The sequence below is a fragment of the Arachis hypogaea genome, chromosome 13, assembly GCF_003086295.3.
Source record: "Arachis hypogaea cultivar Tifrunner chromosome 13, arahy.Tifrunner.gnm2.J5K5, whole genome shotgun sequence".
Lineage (NCBI taxonomy): Eukaryota > Viridiplantae > Streptophyta > Magnoliopsida > Fabales > Fabaceae > Arachis > Arachis hypogaea.
Window position 1 is genome coordinate 76,680,185 of NC_092048.1, and position 21,470 is coordinate 76,701,654.

General features: G+C 39.5%; 2 non-coding genes across 2 annotated transcripts; both read left to right on the forward strand.

Moving 5' to 3' along the window:
• Nucleotides 1–11,274: 11,274 nt before the first annotated feature.
• Nucleotides 11,275–11,381, forward strand: LOC112738910 (small nucleolar RNA R71). The gene has a single exon (XR_003169858.1). It is a non-coding gene; the product is annotated as a small nucleolar RNA R71 (small nucleolar RNA).
• Nucleotides 11,382–21,096: 9,715 nt separating this feature from the next.
• Nucleotides 21,097–21,203, forward strand: LOC112739046 (small nucleolar RNA R71). Its single transcript, XR_003169986.1, has one exon. It is a non-coding gene; the product is annotated as a small nucleolar RNA R71 (small nucleolar RNA).
• Nucleotides 21,204–21,470: the final 267 nt, after the last annotated feature.

Consider the following 21,470-nt stretch of genomic DNA (forward strand, 5'->3'; position numbering starts at 1 on the left):
CTGGGAGTTGGGCTGTTACAATTTGGTATCAGAGCGGTCTTTCCTATTAGAGCTTGGGGAATGGACTGGATCATGATTCATTGTATGCTCTGTTGTGTGTGTCATGCTTATAGGATATCCATGTGATAGTGATGGAGAAAAATTGAATTCGCACAAACTAATAGGCAAGTATACTGGGTCGCATCAAGTAGTAAAACTCCCCAGAGTGAGGTCGATCCACAGGGATTGATAGTTCAAGCAATTTTAGTTTGGTGATGAGTCTAGTCAAGCTAACAAGTGATGCTTAGGGTGAAATTGAATCAACAGGAAGTAAATTGCAGGAAATCTAAAGTGTTGAATGTAACTTGCTTGAAACTTAGATGGCCAGAAACTTAAATGACTGAAACTTAAAGAGCAAGAAAGTAAAAGAATTGAATCTTAAATTGCAAGAAACATAAATTACTGAATCTTAAAGTGCAAGAAAGTAAAAGTGCAGAATCTAAATTGCAGTGAAACTTAAATTACATGAATTATAAAGGAATCGGGTATGAGAATCAAAACAGAAGTGAACAATTTCAATTAAAGTGACTGCAAAGAGATCTAAATTTAAGAAATTCAAAGAGAATAATTCACCAGGGATTGGAGATACCATAATCCATCATGAATCAAATGGATCTCAACTCCTTTCTTAATCATATGAGTAGATCTATGGCGGATTGAAATTGATTGGATCCTAATTCCTTGGCAATCCAATCTCTCTAATAAGAATCAATCTTGCCAATTCCTTGATCTAATTGTCATGAGAAGAGTTAGAGCACATTCTCTCATCCATAAGCCACACAAACTCTCAAAACCTCAATTTTTCCTGAATGGTGTTGGTTAAGAGAATTGTGAAAGATAGAGCTCCAATTCTAATGCAAGTGATTCCCCTTCCGAGGCTCACACAAGCGTTCAGTTGAATTAAACCCCCTTCTAGAGTGAATAATTCACAATCAAAACAGAAGTTATCCTATAGCTACCCAAGTAAATTGAGAAGAAGAATTTCATTGATTCATTATTATTACAGTAGATCTCATCCCCCTAATAAAATTGGGATTTAGTTCATCATTGCTCTAAGTTCAAACAGAATTCTGGAATTGGAAATTAGACTAAGCATAGAAAGGAAAGAGAAAATAAAACTGGAAACAGAAATGGAACTGGAAAAGTAAAATTTAAAAGTGCAAAAGTACAAAAGAGATCTAAAAAGAAAAAAAAAACTGAAAAAGAAGATCCACACTCAGTCCTCAATGATTCCAGGTGATCCCTATTTATACTAGTTCAGTGACTTCTTTCAGGTGTACTTGGAAACTCTTTAAAATGGGCTTTTCAGTTCGTACTTGGATCCTTCTCCAGGAGAACGTAGCGCTTTTTAGGAAAACGGAGCGCTCAGGCATCGACGCGCATGCGTCACCCACGCGTGCGCGTCATTACGATCTTCAACACCTTCCATGCGTTAGCGTCATATACGCGTGCGCGTCATTACTCTCTGCAGCCCTTTTCACGCGTACGCGTCTTCCACGCATACGTGTCATCTTCAGTGCGCTCTCCTGGCAAGCATAGAGTTCTTGCCAAGAGCGCTCCCCATGCGCACGCGTCATCCACACGTACGTGTGAGTTCAGAAAATCACTTCCACGCTGCTGCTATACCGGCGCGTTCGCGTGACTCTTCACCATTGTCACTTCCACGTGTACGCGTCACACACGCGTACGCATCGATGGAAAATCTTCAATCCCACTTTTAAAAGTATCGTAGGCGCTCTTGAGTGGAGAACCTAGTGCTCTTGGTTGAAGACGGTTGCTCATATCCACGCGTACGCGTCATCCACACGTACGCGTGGTCTTCAAAAATTACCACTTCGACGTGTACGCATCACCCACGCGTATGCGTCGCTAGCAAAACTTTATTGGTGAAAAATGTAGCGCTCTTTGAAAGAAAGCGTAACGCTAGGAGCCATGCTGCAGGAGAGCGTAGCGTTCTTCAAGTTTAAGTGAGTGCAGCGCTATGCTCTTCTTCCCTTGTCATGATCACAAAATAGAATAGCAATACATCAAAGCTGTGTTCCTTGAGCAACTATCTTTAGATAACTCACTCATTCATACTTTCCTTCAATTGTTTGTATGAAATTGAGAAAATTTCATTTAGTCCTCAATCTACCAAAGTATGATGAGAGAATCCATTTAAGTACTTATTTATTTGAGTAATATGCATGAAATTGAACTAAAATTGACTAAATTAACTAGCTAAACTAGCTAAAATGCGAATGCATCACAACACCAAACTTAAATCTTGCTTGTCCCCAAGCAAGTAGTGAAACACAAGAAGAATGAATGAAAAGAGAGAGAAATATGAGTCCTTATTGGAAGACAATCAATTTTGGTTAATGGGATTTTCATGCATGGTGTCTCAGTGATTTTTATGATGTGGCTAAGATATCAACACTCCTTTGGATCCTTACTTGAATTTCACAAAAAATGAGACTTGTTATTGCTTGGTCCTTAGTTTTTTCTTGCTCTTTTTCTTTTGATTGAGATTTATTGCTTGCTGAGGCTAAATGCTATGTGTTAAGGAAACTCTTTAAAGTAAGCTTTCAGCTAGCATTCTCACCCCAGTTGGTTCAAGATGCTAGGTGTTGAGACACCCCTAAGGGCTTACTTGCTCAAGCTTCTCCTTAGCACACACACATCACATGCATTTAGCTTGTTTTGTTCTTTGGAAATTGATGCCCAACACCTCTTTGGGTCACTAAATGCTTTGTCTCAAAGTAGCTCTTAATGGTGGACTTTCGGTTGGTGATCCCGGGTTAGTTAATCCAAGTTGCCAGGTGATGAAGCACCCCTTAGAACCTAGTTATCCAAGCTTATCTTTGTACAAGAGCATCACAGGCATATATCCAAATTTCAAGCCATTGGTGCCTAGCCTTATTTATTTCTTTTTTTGTTTCTTTCTCTTGCATTTTCTTTCTTTTATTATGGACCTCTTTCATTTGTCAAATCTCATGGAATGTAACTCAAATTCATATCTCAAAGTCATGCCAATCTCTAGCCTTATTCATAAATCAGCTAATGAACAAGCACATACCACCACGTAACCTTATTCTGTCTCTTATCAAAATAGACCTTTACTCTTTCTCTATTTCACAACATTTTCTTTTATTTAAGCATGGAGAACAAAGCATACAACTTAAGTAAGATGGCATGGCATAAGCACTTAGACTAGCAGCCCAAAATGATAATAAGAAGACAGACAAATAGAATACAATTGAATTATAACTAAATTGATACTACTCAGCAGGGGTACAATTATACTTCCAATTTAAAGCATTTCAAACTAGAAACAGTTAAGCAATAATACAACCTCTTGGTGTCTTCTTGCTTTCTCCTTATCATCATCATCCACAGCTTTTGTATACTTGCTTGTCTCCTTGGATGATGGTGCATCTTACCCTCTAGGAGATTGATTGACTTCCCATAAAGTTATTGGAAGTTGCTTATTCCCCAAGCATTTGCAAAATGGTTAGTATGCATGTATGTCTGTAGGCTTCTGAACTTAGATTGGTGTGTGAACACCAAACTTAGTTCCTTGCCTTATGCATCAAATTGTATACATGCAGAAAACCTCATGTGCTTTTATTTAGAAAACAAACTATAAACTGGAAAACAAACTATGAACTAGAAAACAGACTATGAACTAGAAAATAAACTATGAACTAGAAACTAAACAATTGTTAAATAGTTTCTCTGATTGTTTGGAGCTGATAACTAGTCATGCTGAGGGTGCAATGTGTTTTTAAGGAAATCTTTGGTGAAACACCAAACTTAGCATTCAACACTCACCCTTGAATTACTTTGATGTGCAACACCAAACTTAGCTCCTTGTAATACAGATAAATCTACTTAACTTTCTTATTGAAACAGTAAAGGAAAAGAGAGTTACCTAAGGTTGGGTTGCCTCCCATCAAGCGCTCTTTTATCGTCACTAGCTTGACGGTTGTCGCTTGTTAGGGAGGATGATGAACATAGTGCCTCAGCCCTTCCCCTCTCACTGTGAGATTTCTTCTGGTATCAAGTGAGAGGATTTTATTCACTGTGTAGTATCCAGAGAAATGTGGAGATGTTTCCATTGGTTGGTAAGTTAGCATCACTTTATCCCCTGGTATGAAGCCTTCAGTGGAAATTTTTTTATTTCTCCACCCTCTTGGCACTTTCTTCTTGGGACTCTCTTCTTTTCTAGGAGGTGGTTCATGTTTTGGGGTCTTAATTTTTGGAAGGTTCTTGCTGAGGATTTCTTGTGGAGGCTTTGGTTGTAGTTCCTTCTCAACTCTTTGAGCTTGTTGCAACACTTCTACCTCTTCCCTTCTTTCCCAGTATGAGCTTAAGTGCATTGGGAGTGACTCATCAGGTGCCTCTTTCAAGTTTGGATCTCTCAAATTAATCTTCATACACTACTCTTTTGATTGGGATCTTACAAACTCTTGAAGACATGAAACACTATATGCTCTTCGTGCACTCTTAGCATGAATTCTCCTTTTTCAACATCTATCAATGCTCTGCCCGTAGCTAAGAAGGGTCTCCCTAGAATGATGGGAGTGTTATGATCTTCCTCCATGTCTAGAATGACGAAGTCAGCTGGGAGGAAAAATTTCCCCACTTTTACCAACTCCACAACTCCAAGTGCTTGCTTAATGGACTTGTCTGCCATTTCGAGAGCTATTTTGATGGATTGAGCAACTTTAGTTAGGTGATGAATTTAGTTAAGTGAATAGTTGATGATTTGAGTGAAATTTTGATTAACAGAAAGTGAATTCTAGAAAGTTAAAGTGCAGAAAGTAAATTGGTAGAAAAGTAAAGTGCAGAAGAGGTAAATTGCAGAAACTTAAAGTGCAAGAAATTAAAAGAGCTGAAACTTAAATTGCAAGTAAAGTAAATAATTGAAACTTAAAGTGCAAGAAATATAAATTGATGAATCTAAATTGCCAAGAAACTTAAATTACATTAAGAGAAACGGGATTTGGGTACTGGGATTCAAAATTGAGCTAGAAAATGTAAATTGAAGCAAATCAAAGAACTATGAGATGAAGAGATTCAGCTCAGTAGCAAAACAGAAATGGAAAATTGCTTGAAGAAACAAAACAGCAAGAAAACTTAGCTTAATTGTGAAATCCTAAAAGAGAAATTGACAATTGCAGAAGAGTAACAAGAACAGAAAGCAGATCTAGATCTCCATTACTCTCTTGACCAAACAGAAAAGAAGAAATTGCAGAAGAAGTAAAATGAAAGCATGAAAGAAAGTTCATATCCTATTTCCAATTCTTAGAACAATATAGAAGAAAAATAAAAGATGATTCTCAGATGAAGAATTGCAGTGGAGTTCTTCAATCTGAGTTCAAAACCCAAAACAGAAAAATAGAAGTTGCAGAAGAAAGAACAAACAGAAAGAAAAACTTAGATCTAATACCAATTCCCCAAATTCAAAAGAAAATTCAAAGAGAGCAAAAAGTAAAAGTAAAAAAAAATGGGAAGTAAAAGTTCCTCTCAAATCAGAATTGCTCCTATTTATACACTTTCTATTTTCATTATTTAACACTTGAAGTGGGCTTTTTGGTTTGGCTTTGAATGAAAGTGGGTTTGAGGTGCTTGGTGGCTTGGTTCACCTCCCAGTGGAGCACTGAGTTGGCTAAATGAGCGCTACGCTCACTAGCCTAGGCTGGCCCCTTCACGCATTCAATTCCCTCTCTTGGAGCGCTCTCTTTTTTAGCGCTGCGCTCAAGTATTGAGTGCTCTCCCTTGGTGCGTGAATTTGGTGCGCAATGTCCCTCCTCTAGCGCTCCTTTAGTGAGCTCCATGTTCACTCATTGAGCGTTGCTTAGTGCTTAGGATGGCCTCCCAAGTGTGAAAGTCACAATAAAGGTGACTTAGTGAGCGCTACACTCTAATTTTGAGCGCTACCCTTTGCTTTTTTGGTGCATGATGGCACGAGCTTCCTCACCCAAGCTTGCAATCCACGAAAACGTTGACAAATTGAGCGCCACGCTCAATTCCAAAGTGAACGCTAGCCATTGCTCTTTGAGCGTGGCGTTCCTTTTCTAAACGCAACGCTTCCTTGATTCTTCCTTTCTTTATTTCTTCGTTTTTTCACCTTCAAGCAACCAAACAAGCAATCAAAGTCTCACCAAAATTATAAGGTCTTTGCATCATTCATAAAATCAATTAATTATAGCATAAACCTTATGATTTTATGTAAAATAAATGATGTTTGATTGATTCAAAATAATCATGAAAATCCACTCCAATCACTTACTTATTGTGCAAGAAAGTGCATAAAACCTAATGAAACAAGTGAAAAATGCTTGTAAAACTAGCATAAGATGACTTGTCATCACAACACCAAACTTAAATCTTGCTTGTCCCCAAGCAAGCACTAAACATGAGAAGAAATGAAACAAAATAGAGAAGTATATATGTCCTTATTTAGCAGGTAATAGAATTTGAATTGTGGGGTTTTATGCAGACAAGATGCAGCTCAATTTATTCTTAGCTAACAGATATGAAATGTCTATTTGAGGATTCAATAGAGTTGCTGTTGTAATTCCTTGACCTTTTATTGATCCCTGTTAGATTTTTCCTTCTTTCTTCTGCTTAGAAACTTATTTTTCAATGGTAGCTCAGTATCAAGTGTTGCAACAGCCTTTTGGCTCAGTTTTTCTCAACACCTCTTCAGTACAACAGACACTTGGCTCACAATTCTTCTTAGGAACATTGATGTCCAGCACCTCTTTGGGTCACTAAATGCTTTGTAACTAGGTTGCTCTTGATAATGGACTTTCGGTTGGTAATCTCGGATTAGTTAATCCAAGTTACCAAGTTTTAAAAGACTCCTCAGAACCTAATTGTCCAAGCATATTCTAGTACAAGAAGCACCACAGGCATATGTCCTAAGGTCCAAGCTATTGGTGTCTAGCCTTATTATTTGTTTCTTTCATTCTTGTTGCCAATCCTTGGCTTTTTCTTTTCTTTTTCTTTCTTACTTTTCTTTGTTTTTCAGGGATGTTCATTAATAAAAGGTTTTATAACAGCAACTAAGTTCACACTTCAAGAGATATTCTATTCTGCAGTTTTTATTATTGAGCTTATCATCTAATCAAGCAATTACCACCACAAATCTTTTTTCTAATTCCTACTACATTGGACAATCACTTTCTATTTCAAACATTTTCTCTTATTGATACAAAAGGGAAATAAGACAGAATTTGATGCAAATGAGTGATAACAAGTATTTTAACTAGTGCATTTAACAGACATCAAAATTTTTACTATTTGCACTAAGTATCAAGGTAAACAGCAGCTTCTCATTCAGAATATTTCAAAGCAGAGTGAATTTTATGACAATACAACCTCTAAGGAGTGTCTTGCAGCTTTCCTTTTGTCATCATCATCTTTTACTTTTGCATTTCCCTTGGTGATGATTCTTTTAAGAGGCTGAGTGTCTCTTCTGCAAAATTATTGGAAGTTGGTTATTTTTCCAAGCACTTAGGCAAATGGTTAGCATGCATGAATTATTCTTGAACTTACTTTGGTGAGGGAACACCAAACTTAGTCCCTTGCTACTGTCTATGATGCATCAGTTACATGAAACCTTGTGCTTTTGCTAAAAGTAATAAAGCTAAAAACTAGAAAACAGACAATGGTTTAGTGACTTCCCTGATTGCTTGGTGCTAGTAACCAATTATGCAGAGCGTTAAAATATATTTTTAAATGAAATTTTTGGTGGAACACCAAACTTAGCATCCTTCATTCACCCTTAATTTATTTTGGTGTGCAACACCAAACTTGGCTCATTGCAATACAGACAATTCTACTTAACCTTTTTATTGAAATAGTTTAGGAAAAGAAAACTACCTCTGGTTGGGTTGCCTCCCAACAAGCGCTCTTTTAATGTCACTAGCTTGACATCCTTCATTCTTGCTCAACTTAATTTCTGAATCTCCTTCTCTTTGTCCCAAGGGCCTCCCAAATAATGCTTTGCCCTGTGACCGTTTGTTGTGAAATTATTCTTTGTTGCTTCATCTAGGAGTTCAAGGCTTCCATAAGGGAGAACCTTTGTCACCAAGTAGGGGCCAGTCCATTTGGACTTGAGTTTGCCACGGAAAACTTTGAGCCTAGAGTTATATAAGAGTACTTGCTGTCCTGGTCTGAACTGCTTCTTTGAGATCCTTTTGTCATGCCATCTCTTAACTTTTTTCTTGTATATCTTAGCATTTTCATAGGCTTCCAGTCTAAACTCATCCAACTCATTTAATTGCAATAGCCTCTTTTCTCCTGCTGCTTGAGAATCAAGGTTGAGGAGTTTAGTATCCCAGAAAGGTTTATGCTCAAGCTCTACAGGGAGATGACAAGATTTGCCATATAATAACTGAAAAGGAGACTTTCCAATAGGAGTTTTGAAGGCTGTTCTGTATGTCTAGAGAGCATCTTATAATTTTCTGGCCCAATCCTTTCTTGTGTTCTCTACTGTCTTCTCCACAATTCTCTTCAACTCCCTATTTGCAAGCTCTGCTTGGCCATTGGTCTGTGGATGATATGATGTGGCTACTTTATGCATTACCTCGTATTTGTGAAGTAGTTTCTCCATCTATTTGTTACAAAAATGACTACCACCATCACTGACAAGACCCTTAGGCACTCCATATCTTGTAAAAATGTGCTTCTTAAGGAATTGAAGGACAATTTGTGCATCACAGGTGGTTGTTGCCACAGCTTCCACCCACTTTGAGACATACTCTACTGCTACAAGTATGTATTTAAAGGAATATAAAGGTGGAAAAGGGCCCATAAAGTCTATGCCCCAAAGATCAAAGAGTTCTACCTCCAGGATGTAGTTTTGAGGCATCTCATTCCTTCTTGTTAATCCTCCAGCTCTTTGGCACTCATTCCATTGATGAACAAACTCTCTAGCATCCTTGAATATGGTTGGCCAATAAAATCTGCTTTGAAGTATTTTAGCTGATGTTCTTTCTCACCCGAAATGTCCACCATAAGCTGAGCCATGACAGTGCCATAGTATGTCTCTCATCTCACTCTCAGGAACACATTTCCTAATCATTCCATCTGGACATCTCCTAAATAAGAATGGTTCATCCTATAAGAATTTCCTGGCCTCATTGAGTAGCTTCTTCACTTATTTCTTGGTGAATTCTTGGGGAATCTTCCTTCCAACCTTGTAGCTTGCAATATCTACAAACCAGGGAGCTTGTTGGATTTGTAAAAGGTGTTCATCTAGAAAGCTTTCGTTCACTGGATGGGAAGCTTGGTTAGCTTATTGTGATAGTCTTGACAAATGGTCTGCCACTTGGTTCTCATTTCCTTTCCTATCTCTCACTTCAATGTCAAATTCTTGTAGTAGCAACACCCACCTAATAAGCCTTGGCTTTGAATCCTGTTTAGACATGAGATACTTGAGAGTAGTATGAGCAGTGTATACTATAACCTTTGAACCAATCAAGTATTGTCTAAATTTATCAAATACATATACAATTGCCAAGAGCTCTTTCTCAGTGGTGGTATAATTTTTCTGTGCTTCATTCAACACCTTGCTAGCATAGTATATAACATGATGCAGCTTGTCTTTCTTTTGCCCTAATACAGCACCAATTGCAAAGTCACTTGCATCACACATAAGTTCAAAGGGCAATTCCCAATCTGGGGGTGTGATGATTGGTGCTGTAGTGAGTTTTCTTTTTAAAGTTTCAAAGGCATGCTTGCAATTGTCATCAAAGATGAAAGGATTATCAATCACTAGCAAATTTCTTAGTGGTTTTGCTATTTTTGAAAAATCTTTGATGAATCTTCGGTAAAAACCAGTGTGTCCAAGAAAACTTCTTACTGCTTTCACATTAACAGGTATAGGAAGCTTTTCAATGATTTCTATTTTTGCTTTGTCAACTTCTATACCTTTGCTTGAAACCTTATGCCCAAGAACTATCCCTTCAGGAACCATGAAATGGCATTTCTCCCAATTTAATACCAGATTATTTTCTTGGCATCTTTTCAAAATAAGAGTTAAATGATGCAAGCAAGTGTCAAATGAATTTACAAAGATAGAAAAATCATCCATGAAGACTTTTAAAAATTTTTCCACCATATCAGAAAATATAGAAAGCATACACCTTTGAAAAGTTGCAGGGACATTGCATAGCCCAAAGGGCATCCTTCTGTAAGCAAAGACTCCAAATGGATAGGTGAAGGAAGTCTTTTCTTGATCCTTGGGATCCACCATAATTTGATTGTACCCAGAATACCCGTCCAGGAAGCAATAATATGCATGGCCAGCCAATCTTTCCAGCATCTGATCGATGAATGGGAGAGAAAAATGATCTTTCCTTGTAGCATCATTCAGTCTTCTATAATCGATGCACATTCTCCATCCCGTTACTGTCCTTGTGTGAGTCAGTATCACTGCGAAGGTTGTGGCTGGAAATCTGCTTGAATAGGTAGCCAATTTGTGTCTCAAGTTTCTTGATGGCAGCATCTTGATTCTGCATATTGGACTGCACTTCCTCTCAGAATGCTTTACTGTCTTGGATCTCTTGGCATATGCCTTCAAGTAAGTTTTCAATCCTTGAGAGTCTGTCATTAGATGATGGTGGATTGGGATTAGAGGTAGAAGGATGAGGAATGTTATTTTGGTTTTGATATGGATGTGGAGTGGTGTTGTTATGATGGTGTTGATATGTTCTCTGTGTGAATTATTGGTGAGCTGCATTGTTGTTGGGGTTGTGACGTCTCTGATCTTGGACTTGATCTTGTTGATTCCCCCATCCAAAGTTTGGGTGATTCCTCCAACCAGGGTTGTAGGTCTTGGAGTATGGGTCATGATTTTGTCTAGGTGAATTTCTAATGTAGTTGGCTTGCTTCTGCTCACTCTCTGCCTCTGCATTCACTCCCTTTTGGGTAGTTGATGAGGTGGTGATTGCTGCTACTTAGTTCCTCTCCATCTTCTTGGTGAGGTCAGCTAATTGCTTGGTAATGAGCTTGTTTTGGGCCAGTAGAGCATCTATATTGTTTAGCTCCATTACTCCTCTAGTGTTCCCTCTTTCGGAGGCATAGAAGTAGTCATTCTCTGCTACAGTTTCAATCACATCTATGGCCTCCTCAATGGTCTTCTTCTTGTTCAGAGATCCCCCGGATGAGTGTTCTACTGCTTTCTTTGATTCATAAGAAAGGCCTTCATAGAAAATGTGTAGCTGCACCCATTCATTGAACATATCTGGTGGACACCTCCTTGTTAGGTCCTTAAACCTCTCCCATGCTTCATATAGAGTCTCACCATCCTGCTGCCTGAAAGTTTGAACCTCAGCTCTCAGCCTGTTGATTCTTTGAGGAGGATAGAATCTGGCTAAAAATTTGTTCACCACATCTTCCCAGGTTGTCAAACTCTCCTTAGAGAAGGATTCCAGCCATTTAGATGCCTTATCCTTGAGTGAGAAAGGGAACAAAAGTAGTCTATAGGTGTCAGGATGAACACCATTAGACTTCACAGTATCGCATATCCTCAGGAAGGTGGTTAGATGTTGATTGGGGTCTTCTTGGACGCCTCCTCCGAATGAACAGTTGTTCTGAACAAGGGTGATGAGCTGTGGTTTTAGTTCAAAGTTGTTGGCATGTATGGTTGGCTTTTGAATGCTACTCCCACAGTTTCCTGGGTTTGGGTTGATGTAGGAGCCTAGAACTCTTCTCTCTTGCCCAACATGATTTGCTAGACCTTCTCTGCCATGGTTGTGAGCCTCTTCTTCATGAATGTTCTCCATATTCTCCTCTATGTCTAGTTCAAAGTACTCTTCCTCTTCCTCAGCACCCACTACTCTTTTTCCTCTTGTTTCCCTCCTTAATCTAAGGAAGGTCCTCTCAGGTTCAGAATCAAAGGAAGTTGAAGCCCCGCTTCTCCTCCCTGTCATACAATCAACAAGGTACAAGCAAGGAAACAGATCCAGAAAGTATTCTGTTAGAATTACTGTTAGTGTGAGTGATGTAATATATAAACAGTTAGTGGGTTAGTGAACTGAATTGTAAATAACTAAAAAAAAATAAACGAAAAAGTAAGGGGAAGGGAAGAAATTAACTAAAACTGAAAGCGAATTAACTCAACAGAAATTTAAATCAAACAAAAGAAAAATGCTCAATCTAGTTATTCTCCAATTTAATCATTGTTGATTCAAAATCAATCCCCGGCAACGGCGCCATAAAGAGCTTCCAATTAATCAATTAAAGCCAAGAATATAAAAAGCTAAATAAGAATCATAAACTGAAATACCTCAAATTATATTAAATAGAGAAAATCCTAACTGATACGCACAAAACTTGTCTCTCAACAAATTTTCTTCGGCAAGTTTACCAAATTTGTCGTCAAGTAAAAACTCACAATAGAGTGAGGTCGAATCCCACAGAGATTGGTTGATCAAGCAACTTTAATTAGAGGAATGTTCTAGTTGAGCGAACCAGAATTTGATTTGAGATTTGCAGAAAATTAAATGGCGGGAGAGTAAATAGCAGAAACAGTAAATGCTAGAAATAAAGAGCTGAATGTAAATGGTGGAAAGTAAATTGCAGAATCTTAAACGGGAATGGGGTAATTGCTCATAAAAGTAAATGGCAGAAATTAAAGAGAATGGGTAAGATCAGAAATGGGGAGTTCATTGGGCTCAGGAGATGTTGCATTCTCCGGGTCAAGTTCATTTTCATCTCTTCCTCAATCAATTCATTCATTGATCTCCTTGGCAATCTTAAGTGATCGAATTCTAATTTCTTGGTAATTTAATCTCTCAAATCTTGATCAATAGCCAATTCCTTGGTCAATTGCTCATGAGAAGAGATGAAGTATGGTCACTGATTATACCACATGCATTTCCCAAATCAAGTGTTGGTAGGATTATAGTCACATATCCACCCAAACCCAATTTGGTCCAGCATGAGAAAGCATTTCTAGCATGATCTCTTCATTCCTCTTTCAAGGTTCAGAAGAGATCCAAGTATGAATAGCTTCTTTTCCAAGATAACTACCCAATTGGATGAAGATCGAAAGCTTTCTAGTAAAATCAAGAGAAAAGATAGAAGAAGGATAATGAAAACTAATATTGATCCATCAAATTACAACAGAGCTCCCTAACCCAATGAAAGGGGTTTAGTTGTTCATAGCTCTGGAAAATGAAAACCAAGATGGAGAATACATGATGAAAGTAAAACTAGAAGTGCAGAGAAAGTAAAATACAGAGAGTAGTTCTATGCCAAAGGCTCCCTAAAGTTTCCAACTCCCTAATTAATTCAAAGCTACTCCTATATATACTGCTCTTCTCATCTTCTAGTTGTCTCTTCAAGTCTTGAGTATGGGCCTTTAAATCTTGAGTTTGAAGCAGTTATCCTTTTTATTGGGCTTAGCTTTGCTTGCATAGAGAAAAGGTGAAGTAGGCAGGGACTTTGACTCAGGACGTTAGTGGTGTCAACGTTAGTGAAAGTGTGGGTTCGAGAACGTTAGTGACAATCACCTTTTTCACTAATGTTCCTAACCCAAATATGATCACGTTGACTTCAACGTTAGTGGCACTAACGTGACCACTAACGTTGCCTCTTGGTCCTTCGCACACGTTATTGGGACTTACCTTTCCCAATAACGTGGAGAGTCCCCCCTTGTCCCTTCGTTAGAGTTCACGTTAACGAAGTTAACGTGGCTTCTAACGTAGCAGTGCCAATTCTTCGAGAACGTTAGTGACACTTACCTTTATCACTAACGTTCCAATGTGCCCCTTTCCCACGTTAGAGTCCACGTTAACTAGGTTAACATGGCTTCTAACGTAGTAATGCTAGCCATCCCCAACGTTAGTGACAAAGGTGAGTGTCACTAACGTTGGCTCATCATCTTTTTATCCACGTTAGCTTCCACGTTAACTAAGTTAATGTGGGAGTTAATGTTGCTCATGGTGGTTCTTGGTGGTTCACCCCAACGTTAGTAACAAAGGTAAGTGTCACTAACGTTGGCTATCAATTGCTCTCTCCAAGTTAGCTTCCACGTTAACTAAGTTAACGTGGGAGTTAACGTGGCTTATGGAGGCTTGGCCAACATTAGTGACAAAGGTGAATGTCACTAACGTTGGCTTCTCTTTTGCTTCTTAATGTTAGAGTCCACGTTAACTAAGTTAACGTGGCAACTAACGTGGCCAATTATGAGCTTGGTCCAACGTTAGTGACAAAGGAGAGTGTCACTAACGTTGGCCTTGTTGTCTTCTTCCATGTTAGAGTTCATGTTAACTTAGTTAACGTGACTCTTAACGTGGGCTTATGATGGCTTCGAGGGCGTTATTGGTGATTACCTTTCTCATTAACTTTGCAAGTTAGCACCCATTCCACGTTAGAGGTCACGTTAGTGGGACTAACGTGACTGCTAACGTGGTTCTTCTTTGCTTCCTTTGTCCTAAAATCAAGCAACAAAGTGCATCAAAGTTGTAGTCCAAGTCATGTGTTATGCATCATCCAATTTGTCATATAATTCATGCAAAATTCTCATGAAATTATGTAAAGTGCACAATGTATGCTTGAATCAAGATGTAAGTGAATTTCTACCCAAAACTAGCTTATTTTCTAAGATAATGCATGAAACTACCTTAAAAATAGTAAAGAAAAGGTCAGTGAAACTGGCCAAAATGCCCTGGCATCACAACACCAAACTTAAAGCTTGCTTGTCCCTAAGCAAGTACTGGAACAAGAGAATGATGAATGGAATGCCAAGAGAAATGAGTCATTCTTGTGGAAGTCATGTTCCTGGTTTTATGGTGGTTTCATGCATAACAACTTAGGTTCATTCTTTCACTGCCTTTCAGACCTTTATCATGTTCTAGAATACTCACTTGATTGTATCCCATGAGACTTTTATTCATTGATCCTTTTGTTGTCAATTCAGGGCTTATTTGTGTTCTTAGGCTAAGTGCTCTGTAAAGGGGCAACTCTTTAGAATAAGCTTTCAGCCAACACTCCCAAACCAGTTAGTTCAAGTTGCTAGGTGTTGAAGCACCCCTACGGACTTACTTCCTCAAGTCTCTCCCCCATACAGACACACCACAGGCACATGGTTTGTTTATTTTCTTTCCTTGAGGTCTTGGTGTCCAGCACCTCTTTGGGTTACTAAATGTTCTGTAGCAAAGATTGCTCTTGATAGTGGACTTTCAGCTAATAATCCCGGGTTAGTTAACCCAAGTTACCAGGTGATAAAGCACCCCTGAGAGCTTAGTAATCCAAGCAGATCCTTGGTACAGGAACACCACAGACACATCCCTCAAGACTCAAACCCTTGGTGCCTAGCCTCTTTTCTTGCTATTTTTCTTTTATTCTTCAACTTTGATTCTTCTTTCCCTTTTTCTTATTAGGATCTTGTTATTTAGCTAGTCTCATGGGGTGTGTTCAAGCATATGATTCATGACAGATAGTTGTCTTCCCACCTTGTGGTTAAACCAACTTAGCTAACTTATGACCACACCACAAACTCAGGAACTTACTCCATAGTATGAACTCCACTCTGGTCTTTTATAAAACACTCATTCTCTTTTCATTTGATTCAAAAGGACAAGCATACAAGTAAGTAAAGAAATGATGCAGTAATGACATTCAGACTAGCAATCCTAGACCTAAGCAATGAAAAACTTAAAAGACAGAATTTAAAAAAAAAAAGTTCCAACTAACGAGTAACTATTAATCAAAAGTGCATTCGGACTTCCAACTTTCATCATTCTAAGTACATGGAATTAAGTACAATACAACCTTTGGGTGATGGTTTCTAGTTGCCCTCTTTTTGTCATCATCCTAGTCTTTGCTACCTCACTTCCTTGGGTGAAGGTGCACCATTTTCTCATAAGATTCCTGCAAAGTTATTGGAAGTTGCTTGTTCCCAAAGCACTTGAGAAATAGTTAGCTTGCATGTATGCTTGTGACTTCTAAACTTAATTTGGTGTGTGAACACCAAACTTAGTTCCTTGCCCAGTACAAAACCTTGCATATATGCAGAGAACCTCATATCTTGTTATTAACAAAACAATTATTAACTGAAGTCTAACTACATCTAAGTGGTTTCCCTTGATTGGTTGGAGCTAGCAATGTACTTTGGGAGTGGAGTGTGATTCTAACTAATATCCTTTGGTGGAACACCAAACTTAAAGCTACACTTTCACTCTTGGATTTGTTTTGGTGTGGAACACCAAACTTAGCTCCTAGCAATACAGGGAAAACAACTTGTGATTTTTATTGAAATGACGATGAAAAAAAAACTACCTCAGGTTGGGTTGCCTCCCAACAAAGCGCTCTTTTAGCGTCGCTAGCTCGACGATTCCTCCAATACTTGAGATGATACTTCACTTTGGGGTTTTCCCCCCTGTTGCCCAGGTAGTGTTTGAGCCTTTGTCCGTTCACAGTGAAAGTCCTCTCTGAACTTTTATCCATGATTTCTATGTGCCCATATGGCGAGACCTTTGTGACAAGGAAGGGTCCTGACCACCTTGACTTGAGTTTGCCAGGGAACAGCCTCAATTTGGAGTTGTAAAGGAGTACTTGCTACCCCTTTTTGAAACTCCTTGGTGCCAGATGCAGGTCATGTCTTCTCTTTGCCTTTTCTTTATAAATCTTGGCATTTTCATAGGCTTGAGATCTAAATTCCTCCATCTCTTGTGGCTGCAGGATCCTCTTTGCACCAGCAGCAATGCTGTCAAAATTTAGTATCTTGAGAGCCCATAGAGCTTTGTGTTCCAGTTCCAGTGGTAAATGACAAGCTTTCCCATTCACCAGTTGATATGGGGACATTCCAAGTGGAGTTTTGAATGCTGTTCTGTATGCCCAAAGAGCATCATCCAGCTTCTTCGACCAATCCTTTCTTGATGCACCCACAGTCTTTTCCAGAATCCTTTTTAGCTCTCTGTTGGATATCTCAGTTTGCCCGCTTGTTTGGGGATGGTAAGGAGTGGCCACCTTGTGTTTTACCCCGTATCGTAGGAGAAGAGCTTCTAGTGATCTGTTACAAAATGGCTCCCTCCATCACTGATGAGTGCTCGTGGAACTCCAAATCGACTAAAGATATTCTTCCTAAGGAAGTTCATGACTACCTTGTTATCATTCGTTGGAGTTGCAATAGCCTCTACCCACTTGGAAACATAATCCACTGCTACCAAGATGTACTTCTTTGAATATGAGGTTGGGAATGGTCCCATGAAATCTATCCCCCATACATCGAACAGTTCCAGTTCCAAGATAAAATTTTGTGGCATCTCATTCCTTTTGGGCAAGTTTCCAGATCTTTGGCATTCGTTGCAGCTCTTCACTAGTTCTTTGTCATCCTTGAAAAGGGTGGGCCAAAAGAATCCGCTTTGTAACACTTTTGCTGTAGTTTTGTCCCCTCTGAAATGTCCTCCATAGCAAGAGCCGTGGCAATTCCATAGGACCTCTCGTCCTTCCTCTTCCGAAACACATCTTCTAAGGATTCCATCTGAACACTTCTTGAAGAGATATGGCTCATCCCAGACAAAGTACTTTGCATCATTTATGAGCTTCCTTTTTTGATGTTTATTGATCCCTGGAGGTAGAGCCCCAGTTGCCTTGAAGTTGGCAATGTCTGTAAACCATGGTGCTTTGTGAACTGTCATCATCTGCTCATCAGGGAAAAACTCGTTCACACTTGTATCATGTGTTCCACCTTCCTCATGAGGGATTCTAGAAAGGTGATCCGCTACCTTGTTCTCCACTCCTTTCTTGTCTCTGATTTCAATATTGAATTCCTGCAACAATAAGATCCATCTTATTAATCTTGGTTTTGATTCTTGTTTGGCAAACAAATATTTAAGTGCTGTGTGATCTGTGAAAACAATCACTTTAGCACTAATGAGGTATGACCTGAACTTGTCAAATGCAAAAACTATGGCTAGCAACTCCTTTTTAGTAGTGGTATAATTTTTTTGAGCATCATTGAGGACTTTGCTAGCATAGTATATCACATGGACTAAGTTATCTTTTCTCTACCCTAACACTGCCCCAACTGCAAAATCAGATGCATTACACATCAATTCAAAAGGTAAGTTCCAATCAGGTGGGGAAATGATAGGGGCAGATGACAATCTTTCTTTCAAATGCTCGAATGCTAACATACATGTTTCATCGAAGATAAATGGTGTATCTGATATAAGGAGATTGCTCAAGGGCTTAGCTATTTTTGAAAAATCTTTAATAAACCTTCTGTAAAAGCCAGCATGCCCTAAAAAACTTCTAATTGCCTTGACATCACTGGGTGGAGGAAGTTTTTCAATAAGTTCCACTTTAGCCCTGTCCACTTCAATGCCTTGGTTAGAAACCTTATGGCCAAGGACTATTCCTCCTGTCACTATAAAGTGACATTTCTCCCAGTTCAAGACCAGATTGGTCTCTTGGCACCTTTTCAATACTAAGGCAAGGTGACTCAGGCAGCTAGTAAAGGAATCGAATACTAAGAAATCATCCATAAAAACTTCAATGAATTTCTCTATCATATCTGAGAAGATAGAAAGCATGCAGCATTGGAAAGTCGCAGGTGCATTACATAGCCCAAATGGCATGCGCCTGTAGGCAAACACTCCATATGGACAAGTAAATGAAGTTTTCTCTTGGTTTCTGGGATCAACCACTATTTGGTTATATCCTGAATAACCATTAAGAAAGCAGTAATATGCGTGTCCTGCGAGTCTTTCCAACATCTGATCCATAAATGGGAGGGGGAAATGGTCCTTTCGTGTAGTCTCATTGAGTTTTCGATAGTCTATGCACATCCGCCATCCTGTGACGGTCCTTGTAGGAATTAGTTCGTTCTTCTCATTGGGAACTACAGTGATTCCTCCCTTTTTAGGCACGACATGCACGGGGCTGACCCAGGGGCTGTTTGAGATCGGGTAGATTAATCCTCCCTGCCATAGCTTCATAACCTCTTTCTGTACCACTTCCTTCATGATTGGGTTCAGCCTTCTTTGAGATTGAATGGATGGTTTGGCATCATCTTCCAACAGTATCTTATGCATGCATATGGCTGAACTGATTCCCTTCAAGTCAGCAAGGGTCCATCCAATGGCATCCTTATGCTTCCGCAATACTTGCAGTAGTTCATCCTCTTGATCTTGACTGAGGGATGAGTTTATGATGATCGGGTAGCTTTCATTCTTTCCTAGGTATGCATATTTGAGAGTGGGTGGCAGTGCTTTAAGCTCAAGTTTGGGTGCCTCTATCTTTTCATTCTCTTCCTTTAGTGCACCTTGTATGCGAATCTCTGTTGTTGCAACCTCTTCACTCGATGTAGACTCCTCCTCTATTAACCTTTCAGGCTCTTCTTCTTCAAAACTCTCCTGCACTTCCTCTTCAAGTGAGTCCAACCTCATACATTCCCCCAATTGTTCTGGTGGGTAACTCATGGCCTTGAGCACATTGAATGTCATCTTTTCATTGTGCACTCTCAGGGTGAGATCACCTTTTTGGACATCAATGACAGCTCCAGTAGTGGCCAAGAACGGCCTTCCCAGGATGATGGAGGTCTTGGCTTCCTCCTGCATGTCCAGCACTATAAAATCTGCGGGGAATATGAAGTCTCCCACTTTCACCAGCAAATCTTCTACTACGCCATGAGGGAATTTGAACGATCGGTCTGCCAGTTGTAAGGCCATTTTTGTTGGTTTAGCCTCCTCGATCTTCATCTTCCTCATCATAGCTACTGACATTAAATTGATGCTGGCTCCTATGTCACAAAGAGCCTTCTCCACCGTGATTTTCCCTATAATTCAAGGGATCTGAAAACTCCCGGGATCCTTCAATTTCTGGGGCAGTTTGTGCTGAATGATAGCACTACATTCTTCGGTTAGTATCACAGTCTCGTTGTTCTTCCAGCTTCTCTTCTTAGTCATTAGCTCCTTTAAAAACTTGGCGTAGAGTGACATTTGTTCTATTGCTTCAGCAAAGGGTATGTTGATTTGTAGTTTCTTGAAGATTTCCAAAAATCTCAAAAACTGGTTGTCATCCCCCTTTTTCTTCAATTGCTGAGGGTATCGAACTCTTGGGACGTCCAGCTTCGGCATCCCTTATTCTTTTTGCAAACTCAAAGTGGAAGCTAGAGCTCCATCTTGCTTTTCTCCCTTTTCATTTGAGCCCTCTTCTTGTGGTTTCTGGGAGAATTCCTTCAGTTCCTTCCCACTCCTAAGGGTGATAGCTTGACACTCCTCCCTTTTGTGTGAGTCAATATCACTACGAAGGTTGTGGCTAGAAATCTGCTTGAATAGGTAGCCAATTTGTGTCTCAAGTTTCTTGATGGCAGCATCTTGATTCTGCATATTAGACTGCACTTCCTCTCGGAATGCTTTACTGTCTTGGATCTCTTGGCATATGCCTTCAAGTAAGTTTTCAATCCTTGAAAGTCTGTCATCAGATGATGGTGGATTGGGATTAGAGGTAGAAGGATGAGGAGTGTTATTTTCGTTTTGATATGGATGTGGAGAGGTGTTGTTATGATGGTGTTGATATGTTCTTTGTGTGAATTGTTGGTGAGCTGCATTGTTGTTGGGGTTGTGATGTCTCTGATCTTAGCCTTGATCTTGTTGATTCCCCCACCCAAAGTTTGGGTGATTCCTCCAACCAGGGTTGTAGGTCTTGGAGTATGGGTCATGATTTTGTCTAGGTGAATTTCCAATGTAGTTGGCTTGCTCCTTCTCATGCTCTGCCTCTGCATTCACTCCCTCTTGGGTAGTTGATGAGGTGGTGATTGCTGCTACTTAGTTCCTCTCTATCTTCTTGGTGAGGTCAGCTAATTGCTTGGTAATGAGCTTATTTTGGGCCAGCAGAGCATCTACATTGTTTAGCTCCATCACTCCTCTAGTATTCCCTCTTTCGGAGGCATAGAAGTAGTCATTCTCTGCTACAGTTTCAATCACATCTATGGCCTCCTCAATGGTCTTCTTCTTGTTCAGAGATCCCCCGGATGAGTGGTCTACTGCTTTCTTTGATTCATAAGAAAGGCCTTCATAGAAAATGTGTAGCTGCACCCATTCATTGAACATATCTGGTGGACACCTCCTTATTAGGTCCTTAAACCTCTCCCATGCTTCATATAGAGTCTCACCATCCTGTTGCCTGAAAGTTTGAACCTCAACTCTCAGCCTATTGATTCTTTGAGGAGGATAGAATCTGGCTAAAAATTTGTTCACCACATCTTCCCAGGTGTCAAACTCTCCTTAAGGAAGGATTCCAGCCATTTAGATGCCTTATCCTTGAGTGAGAAAGGGAACAAAAGTAGTCTATAGGTGTCAGGATGAACACCATTAGACTTCACAGTATCGCATATCCTCAGGAAGGTGGTTAGATGTTGATTGGGGTCTTCTTGGACGCCTCCTCCGAATGAAAATTTGTTCTGAACAAGGGTGATGAGC